A 6,328-nucleotide genomic window follows, 5' to 3' on the forward strand; every position below is an offset into this window, starting at 1 on the left:
GAGCCAAATGAAGGGGCTTCTCAAGAACGGAGACCAATCATTGAAAAGACTTTTCTAGTTGACGGAATATACACACTCATTGTATTTCGACCCTTGTGTAAAACTACAGGCACTAACAAAACATTGTAGCTTATGAGGCGCTTGTGAGATAGACCACTCTAGCAAATGACTAATATTGTAGGTCCAGTATATGCATGGTGGTTGTAGTTCATCACTCGAGGGGGAGTGTTAAAATAGCAAAAGTGATGTTTGGAGCAAGCGAGAGTGGAATGTGACCCTTAAATATTTGTATGAGTTGCATAAGTCACAAACTATGGTTCAAAGGCTCAAACGGAGCCTAACGGTTGAGGAATATGTGGAATGGCTAGTCCACGTGGAGGCCAAAAGTAGGCGCCTAGAATAAATCGAAAAAGATGCCAAATGGGTGCTCACTTCAAGCTTTACCTTCAAAAGTATGCGATGCTTAGCCTCTTTGAAGAGCCCTAACAAATGAGCAAAGGGGGCTCCCGGAGGCTAAGCATTGCATACTTGAAGGTAAAGTGGGTTGCCAAGGGGCTAGGAGAAGCCATGGTTGCATGGGCTTTGAAGGCTATGGGTGAAAGTACAACTCTTCCTTTAAAGACTAGAGGGAAAGGAAAAGACAAAGCCTCAACACCTCCAAAGAAGATTGGGAGAAAGAGAAAGCCTCCAATTCATGTAGATACTGAGGAGGGCGATCATGGTGGGGATAGATCTGAGATGGAGGATACACCAAGCACTTCAAGGGAGATGGTGCTCATGATTAGGAGAGGCTTAATGTACTATGTTTAATGGCTAATGGAGATGTACTCAAGCCTATAAAAAGACACTTTATTTAACCTCTTGCCTTGTCATTATGCTTTATTTTGATCATTAAAATTATTATTAGTGTTAATATCTTCTTGCTTTCTAGCATGCTATGTTGTTGATTCTAATCTATTTCTACACACCCTAATCAACTCTAGATGCAAATCTCAAGTTGGTAACAGAGCCACCCATCATCCCTTGAGTAGCTATGTACCTTAGGATAGGTTAGATTAGCAAAATGACTAGTTTTCTTAATTAGCTTTCAAGCTGTGTTTCCCTATTTTGCCAAGCTTCAAAATCATCAAGAACCAAGTGTTCTTGGTTCATCTACTTCAAGAAGGCATATTTTGGAGCTGATACAACAACTCAAAGGGCTACAAGGCATCAAAGGAGAGCAACATTGGTCAAATGAAAGGTTTCAAAAGTGGCCAACAGTTGGCGAGACTCAAAGTTAAATTAGGGGGATCTTTATCACACTATGAGGAGAAGGCATTCTTCACCAAAGGACTAAGAGCTAGAGTGAAGTGCAACTTTTGAGGAAAGATCTTTGGAGCAGGAAGAAGACTCTAAACAACACTCAAGCAAATATCATGATGAAAGTAGAGCCAAATGAAGGGGCTTCTCAAGAAGGAGGCCAATCATTGGAAAGGCTTTTCTAGTTGATGGAGGAAGGCAACTCTCTCACCTTGTGTTTATACTCACTCATTGTATTCCTACCCTTGTGTAAAACTATAGGCTCTAAGCCAACATTGTAGCTTATGAGACACTTGTGATAGAACACTCTAGCAAATGACTAACAATGTAGGTCCAATATATGTATGGTGGTAGTAGAGGGGGAGTGTTGAAATAGCAAGTGATGTGGCGTAAATGTTTGGACCAAGAGAGAGTGGTATGTGACCCTTGAACATTTATATGAGCTTCATAAGTCATAGACTATGGTTCAAAGGGTCAAAGGGCGCCAAATGGTTAAGGAATATGTGGAATGACCACCCCATGTGGAGACCAAAAGTAGGTGCCTAGAACAAGTGCGAAAAGATGCCAAATGGGTGCTCACTTCAAGGGAGCACTTCAAGGGAGATGGTGCTCAAATCTAGAAAAGATTAGGAGAGGCTTAGTCAAGCTTATGGGCCATGTTTAATGACTAATGGAGATATACTCCAACCTATAAAAAGACACTCTATCTAACCTTTTGCCTTGTCATTATGCTTCATTTTTATCATTAGCATTATCATTAGTGTTAATATTTTCTTGCTTTCTAGCATGCTAAGATCATTTCTACACACCCTAATACACTTTAGATGCAAACATTAAGTTCGTAACAGAGCCACCAAGTTATGTACCGTAGGATAGGTTAGATTAGCAAAATGACTAGTTTTCTTAATCAGCTTTCAAGCAAATTTTCCTCGTTTGCCAAGCTCCAAAATCATCAAAAACCAAGTTATTTTGGTTTATCTACTTCAAGAATGCATATTTTGGAGCTGGTACAACAACTCAAAAGGCTACAAGGCATCAAAGGAGAGCAACATTGATCAAATCAAAGGTTTCGAAAGTGGCCTATAGTTGGGGAGACTCAAAGTTAAATTAGGTGGATCTTTATCACATTATGAGGAGAAGGCATTCCTCATTGACGGACCAAGAACCAGAGTGAAGTGCAACTTTTGTGGCAAGCTAAGCAACATAGGGAAAGATTGTTAGAGTAGTAAGAAGACTTGAAACAACACTCAAGCAAATATCATGATGAAAGCACATAGCCAAATAAAGGGGCTTCCCAAACAAGAAGGAGGCCAATCATTGGAAAGCCTTTTCTAGTTGATGGAAGAGGGCAACCCTCTTACCTTGTGTTTATACTCACTCACTATATTCCTACCCTTGTGTAAAACTACAAGCTCTAAGCCAACATTGTAGCTTATGAGGCACCTGTGATAGACCACTCTAACAAATGACTAATAGTGAAATAGCAAGTGATGTGGGGTAAATGTTTGGACCAAGAGAGAGTGGTATGCGACTCTTAAACATTTGCATGAGTTGCATAAATCATAGACTATGGTTGAAAGGGTCAATGGAGCCCACCGGTTGAGGAATATGTGGAATGGCCAATCCATGTGGAGGCCAAAAGTAGGTACCTAGAAGAAGTGGGAAAAGATGCCAAATGGTTGCTCACTTCAAGGGAGCACTCTCCAAGGGAGATGGTGCTCAAATATAGAAAAGATTAGGAGAGGCTTAATCAAGCTTATGGGCCATATTTAATGGCTAATGGAGATGTACTCAAGCCTATAAAAAGGCGCTCTATCTAACCTCTTGCCTTGTCATTATGCTTCATTTTTATCATTAGCATTATCATTAGTGTTTAATATTTTCTTGCTTTCTAGCATGCTACGATGTTGATTCTAATTCATTTATACACACCCTAATCAACTCTAGATGCAAATATCAAGTTGGTAACAAAGCCACCCATCATCCCTTGAGTAGTTACATACCCTAGGATAGGTTAGATTAGCAAAATGATTGGTTTTCTTAATTAGCTTTCAAGCAATTCCCCCTCTTTTGTGAAGCCTCAAAATCAGCAAGAACCAAGTGTTTTTGATTCATCTACTTCAAGAAGGCATATTTTGGAGTTGATACAACAACTCAAAGGGCTACAAGACATCAAAGGAGAGCAACATTGATCAAATCAAAGGCTCCAAAAGTCCCTAACAGTTGGGAAGACTCAAAGTTAAATTAGGTTGATCTCTATCACGCCATGAGGAGAAGGCATTTTGCACCAAAGGACCAAGAGCCAGAGTGAAGTGCAACTTTTGTGGCAAGCCAACCAACATAGGGAAAGATTGTTGGAGGAGGAAGAAGACTTCAATCAACACTCAAGAAAATATTATGATGAAAGCAGAGGCAAATGAAAGGGCTTCCCAAGAACTCATGTCAAGGAGATGCACTGTTGCAATGTTGACTACCCCCGTCGACCCAAAAATAATTCAGGTTTCATTTCCCTCTCACACCATCTCCACAATTGTGCAATTCTTGCACTGTGTAATACCATTTTGTTGCTGTATATGAGCAACACTCAAGTCTCTCTTGATGTCTCATGCTCCTTGTAGTAGTAGGCATTGTATTGACCTGATGTGAACACTCCTCCTTGATTTGTTTGAAACTTCTTCTATCTCTTCTTGTCTCATTCTGTATTAACCTATGCCATATTTTGATTTTTTCAAAAGCTTCAGTCTTATCCCAAAGAAAATACACCCACATCTTCCTACTAAATTCATCGATCAATAATAAGTAGGAAGAACCACCTAGTTTAGTGGTTAGCATTTTACTACAAAGATCTACATGGATAAGCTCTAGAGGAGCCTTTGCACATTTTTTGTATTCTTGTGGAAATGCATGCCGATGCTGCTTTTCCATCACATACGACCTTCACATACTATTATGGGCTACCGCACCTCCCAAGAGAGAACTCTACCCATTCACAATTGGAAGAAGCAATAGACAACAACTATCGTTTAGAAGAGAATAGCTCATGTTGATGTGTCATTCTCTCATTCACTTGAGGTCGTTTGTTGCAGTCACTGCATTTCCTGGATCCTGGAGCCATTGTCGTTAAGGAGTGTTGAGACGGGTGCTTCACGTGCATCTCGAGCAGTTTTGCCAGCTCTTCGTATCTTCGTGCATCTTCCTCTTGTGCCATCTTGGAAGTGTTGGCTTGAGTCTCTTCAACTTGCTGTAGCCGCTCCTCTGCCAAGCTTTGGCTGTTGGTGAGTTGCTGGTGTATATGTTCAAGTACCTGTTGATGGCTTACCCAGCATCTGATATATTTCCATTGTCTTTGCATTGCATTAGGAAACCTTTGGACATCTTTTAGGCCCTTTGCTAGTAATGACCATTAGCAATGGACCAATAGGAAGAGAGGAGTGTGTACATTTGGTCCCCTCCAAAAGTAGGGGGTAACTAGGCTTGTCTCTCTCATTACTACATTTGTGGGGTTCAAAAAGTAGGGGGTGGCCTTCATAAAGTAGGGAAGTGGAGTGCAAAAAGTAGTAGGGAAGTGGAGTGCAAAAAGTAGTAGGGTGCCATAAAGTAAGTGGCTAACTTCAAAAAAGTAGGAGGCTCCACTAATTTCAACCCCATCAATCTCGTGGGTCAAAAACCCCTAAAAATAGGTTTTTTTCAAAAATAAAAATAAAAAGTGCATTTTTCCCTCTCAAAACCCAACCCAAACCATATTATATCAAAAAACTTCTTTTTTCACCTTAAATATCTCTCCCCACACATTATTCTTCCCTCCAACATCATCCTTTTCACCCCAAACCTCAAATCTCCACCATAGCTCATTCTCTCTCTACTGTGCAACCTTCTCTCTCTCTCTCTCTCTCTCTCTCTCTCTCTATCTATTGTGCTCAGATTTGCAACCTTCTCTATATCTATCACGCGCGCGCGCGCACACACACACACACACACACATTCAAATATCCTCACACCCACATCTACCTCCCTCTCCCCACCAACCTCAAATCTGTACTATGCAACCTTCTCTCTCTCTCTCTCTCTCTCTCTCTCTCTCTCTCTCTCTCTCTCTCTCTCTCTCTCCTAAAACCTTTCTAGCAAAACACACCATGGAGGGTAGTGCATCTTTGTCGAGGAGAAGGCCAAAGGGACGAGGTTAAGGCTCTGCTCCTCCTCCACAATACGAGGGATGAACATGGTGCTTGGGTTGAAAAACAATTGCAAAAGGGAGATTAGGTGTATTTGCAGTCCAATGCCACTGGATCACATTGAGTTTGACGTCGAGATGTGGTTGAGAATCTTTGGAAGTGGCATCTACTAGGATTCAAGGAAAAAAGGTGTGATGGATTGATGGCCCTAGTGCAACATGTGTACTCGACATCAGAAAAATCTTTGTGCCCACATCATCACATTTCTCGTTCCCCTTGCAACTATATGCTTTCGCTTTAGTACGTTAGTGTACATGGTTTGTGAACTATTCTTTTCAACTTTATTTGATAGTTTTCTCATTTTCAAATATTTTCCCTTCGAACATCATTGAGAAGCAGCCCATAAGGACCCTAACAAGAACATTCTATGTCATACATGCGCACATTGGGAATGGTGTATTCTCTGACAGTTTTACTTCTAACCTTGTTAGTCAAAAGATTTTCTTCTACACCCACAACTATGCAATCCCGACATAGGTCAATGGGTTTGGTAAGCTTGAAGAAGTCCCCTCTCCTTCCCTCTATAGTGCTGAATGGCCAAATGCCTGATGTTTGGACTATTGCTGCTCTTAAAGCAAAGATGGCCAATGATATACATTCTTCTTTGAAGTACACAAAGGCCTCAAGATCGGTTGGTCTTAGCTGGGCATGCCCTGTGCATGTGTTTGCCCACATGTTTCGGGCCTTTACTTGCACACTAGCGCCCACAATGTACGGTGGTAGACGTTGAAGAGATTGTTGATTTGCTCGGACAAGGGTGGGACATTGTGGAGGCAAAGGAGGAGATAATTTCAGGT

The sequence above is a fragment of the Cibotium barometz genome, chromosome 32, assembly GCF_041138505.1.
Source record: "Cibotium barometz isolate CiBa-2024 chromosome 32, ASM4113850v1, whole genome shotgun sequence".
NCBI classification, from domain to species: Eukaryota; Viridiplantae; Streptophyta; class Polypodiopsida; order Cyatheales; family Cibotiaceae; genus Cibotium; species Cibotium barometz.